This window comes from Miscanthus floridulus, chromosome 8 (assembly GCF_019320115.1).
Source record: "Miscanthus floridulus cultivar M001 chromosome 8, ASM1932011v1, whole genome shotgun sequence".
NCBI classification, from domain to species: domain Eukaryota; kingdom Viridiplantae; phylum Streptophyta; class Magnoliopsida; order Poales; family Poaceae; genus Miscanthus; species Miscanthus floridulus.
This window is the reverse complement of record NC_089587.1, coordinates 112,723,350-112,734,715: the sequence shown is the minus strand read 5'-3', so window position 1 is coordinate 112,734,715 and position 11,366 is coordinate 112,723,350. Positions and strand designations below refer to the sequence as shown.

The 11,366-nt window shown below is 40.0% G+C and overlaps 2 non-coding genes across 2 annotated transcripts; both read left to right on the top strand.

Moving 5' to 3' along the window:
• Positions 1-475: 475 nt before the first annotated feature.
• On the top strand, positions 476-584 carry LOC136478747 (small nucleolar RNA R71). Its single transcript, XR_010764460.1, has one exon. It is a non-coding gene; the product is annotated as a small nucleolar RNA R71 (small nucleolar RNA).
• An 8,072-nt stretch (positions 585-8,656) lies between these two features.
• LOC136478763 (small nucleolar RNA R71) lies at positions 8,657-8,765 on the top strand. Its single transcript, XR_010764474.1, has one exon. It is a non-coding gene; the product is annotated as a small nucleolar RNA R71 (small nucleolar RNA).
• Positions 8,766-11,366: the final 2,601 nt, after the last annotated feature.

Below are 11,366 nucleotides of genomic sequence, written 5' to 3'. Positions count from 1 at the left end.
CGTTGTACAATAAGGTGACATGTACATGAACTATCTCTAATGCAACCGGCTATAGCATGTACATGTGGAAAGCATCTCCAACGGAAGCACCCGCCAGCATGGCTGCCCCCTCCACGCATGCTAAAGTAGTTCTATGATGATCAGTTTTCATCATAGATCTATCCAATTCTATGATGATTTTCTAGAATCATCATAGAATTGCAAGAATGACGCGACTTCTATGACAACCCATTTTTTGTCATAAATTCATTATAAAACTGAAATTATGACGAATTTGGCTCCTTCAGTGACAAAAGCTGATCGTCGTAGAAGTGGATATTTCTAGTAGTGTTGGTTGGAGGCCACCTTCTCCACAAGAGCTGTTGCAGCTGGTATGGTGAGTGATAAGAATGCACCTCCAGCAGCAGCATCCATAGTCTCATGGGTACTATTGGTCAACCCATGGCAGAAAGTCTGCATGAGTAGCCAATTCTCTATCCCATAATGAGGACATTCTACTATGTAGTCTTGGAAGCGTTCCCATGGCCCTGGGATATATTCATCATGTTGTTGTTGAAAGCATGAAATTCTCCCATGTAGAGCATTGGTCTTGCCCATGGGAAAGAACTTGGCTAGAAAGGCAGTGGAGCATATATCCCATGTAGTATTTCTATCTTTGTTGGCATAAAACCATTGCTTCACCTTCCCCAAGAGCGAAAATGGGAAGAGGTGAAGTAGTATAGCATCTTTGGTTACTCCTTTAATGGTGAAAGTGCCATAGATCTCCAGGAAGTGCTGGAGATGTGCACTTGCATCTTCATGTGCCTTCCCACAAAACTGGCTGGCTTGCACCATATTGATGAGAGCTAGGTTGAGCTCAAATCCATTGTCTCCAACATCGACTATTGGTCTAGTATGAATGTTGGTTGTAGTTGGAGCAGAGAATTCGAGGAGAGTCTTGTTAGCTATAGCTTCAAATTTTGGTGTTAAGCTTCGTCTTATCTAGTTATCTTCTAACTCTAAAGCTAAAACTTTCTTAAGTTTAGCTCTAGTTCTCCTGATTAATACTTCTAGATCTTCAACATAATTTGTTGGAAGGTCAAAACCGGTCATACATTACCCTGCATAAGATACAAAAGTAGACAAAATAAGGGTAAGCCTGTTTGAGCAGAGGTTAATGGTTATCTCGATCACATCAATAAGCATAAGTTTATCAATACTTCCTTTGCCTAGCTACCTTCCCCGGCAACGATGCTAGAAATGCTTGTTGGTAGTTATTAACCTGTCACTTGTTTTAGTAGTCACCTAATGTATGTCTACCATCTCTTAACATTACTTTACTAGGTTATCATTCCTAGTGATGATGCCAGAGATGCTTGTTGGTACTACCTAGTATTACTACTAGAATGATACTAAGTAGCTCTTTATTATTTTATGTGACTAGGAAATATATATATATATATATATATATATATATATATATATATATATATGAATGAAAGGAATCTGCAAGCGCATAGATAATATACCATTGTAGCACTTCACCCAAGAGTATTCTAGGTATCGTTATTTATATTTTTACCACAGGAAAGGTCTGGCAAGGACATGTATTGATAACTTATGCTATTGATGGAGAAGTAAACCATAGCCAACACTCTACTCACAACATGGGTAAGTCAAAAGGTAAATGTATATATGAATGGTGCATAATAACTAATCATTGATCACTTAGAGTAATCCTTTCTATGGCATTAGCATGGTTAAGTAGAATATTAGAGGAATAATTCCTAAGTCATTCTTAATTACAAGTCAAAGCATACATTGATTAGTGCAATTACACTTAGTAATCATAACTAAGATCAACTTTATATCTACATATAAGGGATATTACAAAGGAAGATTAAGAACAGAGCTTGTCTTCCTTCATAACTAGATCCTACTTATCCTATATTTGGGGAGTGGACTACATAGGACTCAATGGGAGTGTCACATCCACGATCTACCACATGACCCAGAATATAGGGTGTATCCATAGGTAAACAAAATATAAGCACCATGCTTATACAATGTCGACCACTCACCCTGTGTACAACAAAGCGAGTGCTATACGAACTTATGCATGAATATAATGATAATCTAGCTATACTAAGTATATAATCAAAGTAGACGATGAACATGATAACTAGGAACATGAACAGTATGAATAATAATGTCATAACAATTGTAGCAAACATATAAAAGTAATGATAGATACAAAAGAGAGACGGATACAAAGATTATACCAAACCACGCTCTTGACAAGATCGGGAATCCAAGCGAAACATGCTTGCCTCCCTCTAGACCTAGCCTAACTAGCTATGCCCTACATCGCGCAGCCTGTGCTCATCTCCGTTCAACATGGTAAGGCTCGAGCCAGCCGCTATTGCTCACTGGAGCATGGCCGAGCTCACCGGAGAGCTCCACTCCCGTGGGCACCCCCTCTCCGCTCCACCTTTCTCCATCCTTTCACGCGCATAAGCACCGCCTTGCCCTCGTGAACCTCGTGCGCTCCTCCCCGTGCCTTGCCGTGGCCGGAGTCGGTGTACCGCCGATGAGCCACGCCTCCGCTCTACCATGCGTGCCGCCGAGCTTCCTTCTGAGCTCCTCCAGTGCCCGTTCTTGGCGCATCGGGTCTGCCTCATTGCGGAGAGCCCCTGGTGGTGACCTCACCACCAGCAAGCTCACCGACAGCGAACGCCAGCCGATCAGTGATGGCCCTGCTTGGCTCCAGCTGACGCGTGGGCCCGGTTTGACCAAGGGTCCCACCTGGTATCCCCTCTGGGTGCACTGCACCGGGTGCACCTAGTGGTTTTGGGTTGGTGGAATTTTAGTGTTAAAGAAAATGAATTCAAAAATTGATTTAAAAAGCTTGTAAAATGTATATCTCCATTTATATTGCTCCAAAAATGGTGAAACAAATTTTGTTGTGCTTCTTGTCACCTGATCTACATGATAAAAATAATGCATGTCATTTTTGAGATGCTTTTCTATGGAGTTTTATTTAATCATTGAAATTGTTGTTTTCTTGAGAAAGGCCTAATAAATCATAGAAAGATAAAAAAAATATGATTCCAAGTTTGTTACTCTTCTTGTGTAATGTACTTTCTATGAAAAATATATTCCATGCATGTCCTGTAGAAAAAGTATGAGGTGTAGTTCAAGTGCCTTTAATAGCTGATTTTTGTTATTTTTGCTGGAGAGCAAAATTTGTATAAAACATGCATGTGATAATTTTTGTGCAGTGATTAATTACTATGTAGAACATAGAAAAAATATTACATCTATTGTGTGACACTTTTCACAATACAAAGTATTTTCATGATCATAATTATGCCATAGCTTGTCATTTTTGTGTAGGCTATTCTACTTATCCAAATGCCATAAAAATCTGATGGTAGACTACTTAGGGTAGTACTGTGCTATGGTAATTTTCTAAGATTTTTCTAAGCTATAAAAATAGATGTTGCTATTCAAACCTATCATCAATTAGGGTTTAATCAAATGTTGCTTTGTGTATGGTTAAAAAATTAGTGAAGCTTTGGTGTATCTTTGAAGCATTTAATGAGATGTGTTGACTTAGCATATTAGTAGTAGAAGAGAATACAGTAGATGACATGTGCTTGTAGTATATGTTCTTGGATGATGTTGACTACCTTGCATTCAAGCATATTCATTGTGTTCATTTCATCTGATGTACCATTTGCATAAGCACTTACGTATCTACATCATACAGGATTGCAAACCAAGACTTCGGTCGTCATACCCAAGGATCCGGAGGAGTAGATCGAGGTGCAGCCGCAAGAAGTGACCGAAGCAGACGAGGAGGACGTTGAGGAACTTCCGGAGTGCCCCGATCACCGCCCGAGCTCCTTTGAGAGAGGCAAGCCCCAGAGCATTTTTCTCCCCAGTTTGCAATTATTAATTAAATGCTTTACTTTAATTGATGCATTACGTTCAGGAGTTGTTTGCAACCGTTGCTGCATTATACCTTGTCTACCTTTGTTATACTATATCCTTGTTACCCTGGTATCCGTAGTCGAGTCAATGCTTAGCTGGCTTAGACCGGTAGAAGTCAGGTGAATTCCTGTCACCTGCGAGCTATAGGTGGTTACCTAGATCTGCTTGAATGACTATGTAGTCATGGTATAACTAAGTGTTAATTTGAAGTTGAGACCGGACGGAGACTTACAGAGTTTTTGACTGTAGTGCTTTCCGTCTGTGTCGATTAAGGATCGACCGTTGTTGGGCCTCAGGTCATGTTGAACGCATGCCTTACATTTAGCTGGCCGAATAAAGTACCTTTCAACCACGACACTGGGAGATTATTCAGGCCGAGTAGATTGCCCACAGCGCACTGTACCAAAGTAGGTGTGGTAGGACACGGGGGCACGATGATAAGATCAAAAGGCAGTCGATCGGCCCCTGGATACATGTGGTTCCTAGCAAACTCAAGATTTTTCCTGGATAATTGACTCAGTGACCGATATCTCACTTTAGCGGGTGAGTGAGGTTTGTGTAAGGAATAAATCACCAGCTGGTTAGGAATCGATTCGAATCGCCATCGCTCCTGGATAGTGAGCACTTGACTTGAGTGACTTCATCGTAGTAATGTTGATGGAACACTTAGACAATTATAATGAATATGACATTATGGAAGTTGTTAATGATCATTGGTTATCATTATTTGCTTAATCACATGCTTGCTCTAGTATAGGTGCAAATGTAGTCGACAGGTTAATAATAGTTAACTTAGCAATAATGCTTTTGGAAAGGTTCTTGAAATACTAAAAATGCCTCTTTTTGCAAATGAGTCAGCTACCCTACTATAAAGCCCTTCATAATCCTTGGTGTCACTTTATTTTCGGTTATGTTGGGTAAGTCTAGCTGAGTACCTTCTCGTACTTAGGGTTTTATTCCCACTTGTTGCAGATGGGCAGATGTATTACAGCTACTGTATCAACTACCTTTATCCTACGATGGGTGATGCTTAGGACCATGGGCATGGTCATTCCTTATGTCTCATCTGATGCTTTTGTTGGAGATGATCATTAGCTGGCACTGTATTTGAACTCCATGTGAGTGTGTGTGGTTTTGAACAAATGGCTTCTGCTACTTCTATTTGAACTCATTTTGTAATAACTATGTTTAAACTCTGATGTATCTATGATGCGAACTTTTATGTAATATGTGATGGTGACCGCTAAACTTATTATGATCTTGGCTGGTATGTGAGTTGATTTGAAATCCTTCATGATTTCACGGACTACCGGGTTATACGGGCTTAAGTTTGCTAAATTATCTGCTTTGGCGGGTGATTTTCTTACTTAATTTCGTATAATTGGTCGGTTCTATGACATGCTTTATTCAAGTAATGGCTTCCGTACAAGCTGTAGTTTTGGCGCCTAATGCTCCTGCTCTATTTTGTTGACATTCGATACAAGGTTAACTCAATAAATTCCTTTGTGATCTACATGTTAACATCTAGAATTTCTCTCTGAAGCAGGGGAGCGTGTTTAGGGAAATTGTGATACAGATATAGATTTAGAAGAGCGAGTACCCCTTGCAATTGAGGTGCTTGTTCTATCTTGTCATGTTGGGATGGGAGGGGGTTGGTTTAGGTAGCAGTGCAATTCAATTCTTTGCTGCATGGATAGCAATGCAATTTTTACATGCTTGCCACTTAAGTTTGTTTCTCCAATTTCAGTATGTGGGTTGAACAAGCCATAGAGAAGTCCCTACCAATAGGGCAAAAGACAGCACCGATATGGGTCCTAGGGGATGGCAATCCAAGACAGTGAAGCCAACTAGTTCAGCAGAGTTGCAGCATCTTGTAGTTCCAACTAGGTCCAAAAGTCAGCATGTAGAAGGCGAATAAAGCCCTATGAGGGACTGGTCACATGAAGATGATCTTAGCCATGCCAAAGAGGAGACTTGACCTCCCCACTAGTAGAATGACCAAACTTGCGAAGGTTGGTACTACCTTAGACATGTCTATAAATCAAGTCACACTATTTGATATCCATGTTACATTTCTAACAATCTGAATGTATGAAAACTATGTAGTACCATTATAGAGAAGAGCGAGGAAGTCGAGGCAAGCAACTAAGGGGATTGGGCTTCACAAAACCACCAAATCAATGGGAACAAGGATGCCCATCTTGGTTGTCAAGGGGAATAGAAGGCCACATGATCCATTGCAAGCTGCCAAGTTTGCCTCAGAGGCAGGTGTAGTAGTCAGGTCTCAAGTACCAATTTTCCTGCACTAGAAACATTACAAGCAACGAATTGAACTTCTCAATGGATTTGTGGCCAAGCTATCTGTAAGTATTATAGTCTGTTGACATTCAACTCTACCGTGAGTAACTTAGTAATGGATTTAATTTGTATTCAAGCATGCACGAGTGTATTATAGTCTGTTGTATGGTAGACACAATATAAGTTCAAGTGATCTTCCTTCAACAGCGTCCCCACTGATGAAATCGGAAAGACCTCTCTAGTGTCTTGCATTAATGACACACAGTGGTGTGCTCTTGTCCACATGTGGTCAAGTTCTGAGAACAAGGTGTGTGTGTGTGTGAACTCTTTATTTCTTGTCTTTATGTGGTCTACTTGTGCTGCAGTCTAACACAATTGTGGTTATAAGCAGTCTTGGAGCAGAACAAGCAAAACCGTGCAAAAGTCAGGTGCCACCAGGTTACAGGATCTTGCTCCTATATTGCCCACCTACAAGCATATGTAAGTGATGGTTGTGTTACTCTTTTTATATCAAATACGCAATGCCTTTTGTGTCAATAGAAGGCATGTGCAATTTTAACAGAAGGACAAAAATAGGAAGGACGTAGGACATGATCAAGAAGTGCTCATTGAAGAACATGATCGACCTCATGAAGATGTTGATGTAGTGGGAATCTTCAATAGCTTCAATACCAGTAGCAACACAGGACTAAGCGATGCTGCAAGAGAAGCAGTGGTAAGTACCTTCATTTGCTTTCCTTGAAATCAGCTGAAGCCATTGGCATAAAAGAAGGAAAAGTAGGTAGAGCCTAAAGTGGCACCATCATTTTGAAGTTATAATATTACAACAGTTAATATGCTACCTATGCATTGTGCTTATGAATCTTTGTTGGCAGTAGGCTGAGGAAGACCCATGCATTACTTGTACTAAAATAATCTCTTGGTTTAGCAATTTAAGTCCTCTTCCTAATGTTTACTCCTTGGTTTTCGTGGGAAGCTACGAAAACTATATGAGCAGAACCTATTTTTGATGTTGTTTCCAAGGTCCTCTCTCAGGCTAGCTACAACACCTTTTCTTTGAAAATGCTAGTATCAGGACAAGCTGCTCCAGACTTAAGGAACGACTTGTTGCTCATCAAGAAAGTTCAGCTGTCCTTGCCAAACAAGTGGATCAACTAAAGAGGAAGGCAGAAAACACTGATAGAGAGTTTGAGATGTTCAAGAAATAGCAACAGGAGGAGTACATTAAGCTTTGTGAGCATATCATGCTCTTAAGTGTTGGTAACTCTCAATCTTGTTGATGCAGTGAACATGTAGTTTGTTTGTTGTTCTGATGTGAAATTTTGGTGGCTTGACATGTGAACTCTGTTAGTGGTTTGCTGCTGAGTTGAACTGCTGTTATTTGATTCAGGTTCAATATAATTATGCATGTAGTCATTTTGTGCAGCAGTGTAGATCTAAAATCATTTTCTCTGGTGTAATGATTGGTGTGCACATGGTAGATTCAGCACAGGCATGTTGTTAAATAAGAATCTGACACATGGACAAACCAGTGAATGACACTGTAACATCCATGGTAGGGCACATGGGCCAATACAAATAAAATACATGGTACAAATCCATCGTGCTACGTGGTTGAATTAGAAAAAGAAACATGGGTAGCTCAGGGCATGACACGTGGCTTAATAACATACTGGCACATAGACATATAGCATCGAGATACATGGTCGAGTAAAAGAAAGACACGAGGGGTATTGTGGTCACGCCACGTGGACCAATAAAAATACAACACTTGGTCTAATAAAGAAGTGACACGTGACCTAATCGCAACACGACACGTGTGTCAACAGAAAACTGACATGTGGAACAAGAAGGTACCAACACATGGTCTAGTAAGAACCTGAAACATGCAAGATCCAGAGATGGCCACATTGTACAATAAGGTGACATGTACCCAAACTATCTCTAATGCAACCGGCTATAGCATGTACATATGGAAAGCATCTCCAACAGAAGCACCCGCCAGCATGGCTACCCCCTCCACGCATGCCAAAGTAGTTCTATGATGATCAGTTTTCATCATAGATCTATCCAATTCTATGATGATTTTCTAGAATTATCATAGAATTGCAAGAATGACGCGACTTCTATGACAAACCATTTTTTGTCATAAATTCATTATAAAACTAAAATTATGACGAATTTGGCTCCTTCAGTGACAAAAGTTGATCATCGTAGAAGTGGATATTTCTAGTAGTGTTGGCTGGAGGCCACCTTCTCCACAAGAGCTATTGTAGCTGGTATGGTGAGTGATAAGAATGCACCTCTAGCAGCAGCATCCATAGTCTCATGGGTACTATTGGTCAACCCATGGTAGAAAGTCTACATGAGTAGCCAATTCTCTATCCCATAATGAGGACATTCTACTATGTAGTCTTGGAAGCATTCCCATGGCCCTGGGATATATTCATCATGTTGTTGTTGAAAGCTTGAAATTCTCCCATGTAGAGCATTGGTCTTGCCCATGGGAAAGAACTTGGCTAGAAAGGCAGTGGAGCATATATCCCATGTAGTATTTATATCTTTGTTGGCATAAAACCATTGCTTCACCTTCCCCAAGAGCAAAAATGGGAAGAGGTGAAGTAGTATAGCATCTTTGGTTACTCCTTTAATGGTGAAAGTGCCACAGATCTCTAGGAAGTGTTGGAGATGTGCACTTGCATCTTCATGTGCCTTCCCACAAAACTGGTTGGCTTGCACCATATTGATGAGAGCTAGGTTGAGCTCAAATCCATTGTCTCCAACATCAACTATTGGTCCAGTATGGATGTTGGTTGTAGTTAGAGCAGAGAATTCGAGGAGAGTCTTGTTAGCTATAGCTTCAAATTTTGGTGTTAAGCTTTGTCTTATCTAGTTATCTTCTAACTCTAAAGCTAAAACTTTCTTAAGTTTAGCTCTAGTTCTCCTGATTAATACTTCTGGATCTTCAACGTAATTTGTCAGAAGGTCAAAACTAGTCATACATTACCCTGCATAAGATACAAAAGTAGACAAAATAAGGGTAAGCCTGTTTGAGCAGAGGTTAATGGTTATCTCGATCACATCAATAAGCATAAGTTTATCAATACTTCCTTTGCCTAGCTACCTTCCCCAGCAACGACGCTAGAAATGCTTATTGGTAGTTATTAACCTGTCACTTGTTTTAGTAGTCACCTAATGTAGTCTACATCTCATAACATTACTTTACTAGGTTATCATTCCTAGTGATGATGCCAGAGATGCTTGTTGGTACTACCTAGTATTACTACTAGAATGATACTAAGTAGCTCTTTATTATTTTATGTGACTAGGAAATATATATATATATATATATATATATATATATATATATATATATATATATATATATATATATATATATATATATGAATGAAAGGAATCTGCAAGCACATAGATAATATACCATTGTAGCACTTCACCCAGGAGTATTCCAGGTATCGTTATTTATATTTTTACCACAGGGAAGGTTTGGCAAGGACATGTATTGATAACTTATGCTATTGATGGAGAAGTAAACCATAGCCAACACTCTACTCACAACAGGGGTAAGTTAAAAGGTAAATGTATATATGAATGGTGCATAATAACTAATCATTGATCACTCAGAGTAATCCTTTCTATGGCATTAGCATGGTTAAGTAGAATATTAGAGGAATAATTCCTAAGTCATTCTTAATTACAAGTCAAAGCATACATTGATTAGTGCAATTACACTTAGTAATCATAACTAAGATCAACTTCATATCTACATATAAGGGATATTACTAAGGAAGATTAAGAATAGAGCTTGTCTTCCTTCGTAACTAGATCCTACTTATCCTATATTTGGGGAGTGGACTACATAGGACTCAACGGGAGTGTCACGTCCACGATCTACCACATGACCTAGAATATAGGGTGTATCCGCAAGTAAACAACATATAAGCACCACGCTTACACAATGTCGACCACTCACCCTGTGTACACCAGAGCAAGTGCTATACGAACTTATGCATGAATATAATGATAATCTAGCTACACTAAGTATATAATCAAAGTAGACGATGAACATGATAACTAGGAACATGAACAGTATGAATAATAATGTCATAACAATTGTAGCAAACATATAAAAGTAATGAGAGATACAAAAGAGAGACGGGTACAAAGATTATACCAAACCACGCTCTTGACAAGATTGGGAATCCAAGCAAAACCTACTTGCCTCCCTCTAGACCTAGCCTAACTAGCTATGACCTAGAATATGATGGAGCTCTGAGGATGATTAGGGTTTCTATCTTCTCAAATGACTTATTCCTCAGGGGGGTGGCAGGGGCTGGTATATATAGGTCAGAGCATCAATCTTGAGCCCTCAGATCAAACCAACTTGAATAAACGGTGTGGATGCAATCCTTAAGGCGGTGGAGAACCAACATAGCAAGGCAAAGGCTGATAGGTGGAGGCCTAGACTAGCCAGACTGAGGATGGGACCGACTAGCCCCACCTAGTGGCCTCTTGCCCTCCACTTTGGTGTGCTATCCTCTAGAACCTTCTAGAGTTGTTTATCCCACGGATAATTGTGATTAAGTCTGACATCTGGGTCCACCTTGACGGATTTCTGGATAAACCCTGCAAAAATACATATTCACCAAAACTCATAGAATTTGTTAGTTTAAACCCCTAGACCTTTGTTGGTGATCATATTTATGCCTTTATATATGTTATGTTGGCAGTTTACAATGGTTGTTATCTACCATCAATAGGTATGCACTAACACCGCCGCATGGCTTATGATCTGTCCGTGATCAGATCCTTATTCCATCACATTAGAGCGTTACCTGCCTATGTATGGGCAAACATCACCACTGCTTCAGCATATGAACTGTCTGGTCATAGGGCATGGTCACCATCGCGTTGCTGTATGATTTGCCCATGATGATCCTTTTGTCGGTGTTGGGTTACTAAATGATTCGATAGTGATGCACTATTGACCCTAGCCGCATCAGACGAATAGCAATGGTGATGGTCATCTGCTTCACCAAAGGCGAGCGGTACGACGGTGATGACAAAACAAC